Source organism: Lathamus discolor, unplaced genomic scaffold, assembly GCF_037157495.1.
Source record: "Lathamus discolor isolate bLatDis1 unplaced genomic scaffold, bLatDis1.hap1 Scaffold_85, whole genome shotgun sequence".
NCBI lineage: Eukaryota > Metazoa > Chordata > Aves > Psittaciformes > Psittacidae > Lathamus > Lathamus discolor.
The window spans coordinates 200692-202804 of record NW_027069394.1 but is presented as its reverse complement, the minus strand read 5'-3'; positions in this window follow the sequence as shown (position 1 = coordinate 202804).

Genomic DNA, 2113 nt, shown 5'->3' with positions numbered 1-2113 from the left:
TGTGTGTGTGTGTGTGTGTGTGTGTGAGCTTAGAGTTGAGAAGAACGTGGTAAAGGGGTTCAGTATTTGTGTTTGGTATTGCAGGTGTTGCCCTCTAGGTTGGGAGTCGGATGAGTGCTTGAGGTGAGTCAGGGAGGTAAGCGGAAGGATTGTGGAGTGGGTCACTTTGGCAAGAACCATGGTCACTGGCTTCTGTTGCACTCCTAGGGCACGCAGGGGAGGAGAGGCCCGGCGTCAGAGTCTGGAATGGCTTTGGCACAGGTGAGCACAGTGTTGAGGAGCTTGGGAGGAGGCAGACGGTTGGTAAGGAAGAGGCCGGGCTGGATGGCTGGGATGCTGGAGATGATGGCCAGCACAACGTGTTCCCCTTTCTTTGTTTGTTTCTGGCAGATGATGAAGAGGAACTTGGTAACGGCAGCAAGATGGCTGGCGTCTGCTGTGGGAGTTCTGAGCAGTGAGGCCGCCTCGAGACGCACGGCACTACGCACGCTAAGTAGAGGGCCTCCTGTAGGAGGCGAGGGCGTGGGGGACAACGTCAGAATGGCAGGAAGGGGTTTGAGATGTAGCATTCCAATGTAGTATTTGAGCCAGAATGTCTGAGGACACAGTCGGAGGTGGCTGGGAGGTAAATGGTCAGCTATAGCGCAGGTGGTGCCTCAGATTTAAATGCCAGGATGAAAAGGTGCCATTTGTGGGGCTTAAGTCTGGGGTGTTGCGTCCGGGACAATAGGTAATGGTCCGTGGTGAAACACACAAGGGTGGGCAAGTGCTGTTTGTCGCCTTTGGCTCCTCGCAGAGAGTGGTGCTTTGGCTGTTTCAAGACGAGTCCAGCTTTGTTTCCTACCCAGGAAGTTGTGCTTTAGAACTGCCTGGAAAAGTCCTGAGCCTTGCAGACCTTCCCAGATATTGTTGGCCACTTCTTGCGATGTGGGCTGGCCCCCTGCGTCGCAATGAGCGTGCCCGTTTGTGAGTATGGAAGCCCGAGCCTCATGCCGTGTGAGGGAGGCAGAAGCTCATCCCACCCAGGCGACCGTTGCCTGCGCGGGGACGCCCGCTAAGGTTGAGCCTGCCACCTCGCACGGCCGTGATGATTCTCGGAGCTGGTTTGCTGGTGGTCTTGGCAGGGTCCTTGGGGTTGGGAAGATAGGCAGGCATGAGAAGTATCCTTGAGTATCTCTGTAGTTTCCCATGTTAATAAAGTAGTTGGCAGTTCTGTTTGTGTCTGGTTTTCTCTGACCTGGAGTTCTTGAGCTCCGGAGCATAGGTGGTGGGTTTTTATAATCACAGTGTAGCTGTCTACTCTTGATGATCTGTGCGAATGGACAGAAGAGCTCTGGGAATAAGCTTGTAATGAATGAGTCGGGGGCAGAGAGTCTGCTTGGGAGTGGGTGTGATAGTATATATTTTGTGAAATTAAAACCAGCTCTTAATGTTGTGTTCTGCAGGGGGTGCACGGGCTCAAAGAAGAGAACGGAAGACGTGCAAAGGCCAGCGGACGAGCAGCAGAGTGACGGGAGAGGGAGATGGGACTTGCTGAGTGCAGGGTGCATCTTGGAACCCTCTCTCAGCGTTTGTCTGTTTCCCTTTGTGTTTCAGGTGCCGCAGGTAACTCGGGAGAGGTGAAGGTGCCAACGGAGGAGGGCTGTGAGGAGTTAAGGGGTTTGTGTGTGTGTGTGTGTGTGTGTGTGAGCTTAGAATTGAGAAGAACCTGGTAAAGGGGTTCAGTATTTGTGTTTGGTATTGCAGGTGTTGCCCTCTAGGTATGAATTGGGCCAAAGTAGTGCCAAGCCATGCTGTGTAGCAAACGAGCCGTTCTGCCTGTAGCAAACGAGGGTGGGCTGGGCTCTGCTGGGCTGGACAAGGCTAAACTGTGTTGAAGTGGGCTAAACTGGGCTGGGCTGGTCTGAAGTGGGCCAAAGTGGTCTAAACTCTCCTGAAGTGGGCCAAACTGGGCTGAACTGTGCTGGAGTGGCTGAACTGGGCCGAAGGGGGCTTCACTGGGTTAGCCAGATCTGAGCTTGTCTGAAAGTGACTGGACTGGGCCGAATTGGAGTAAATTTTGCTGGGCTGGGCTGAACTGGGCTGAACTGAGGTAATGTGGCTTGAAGAGGCT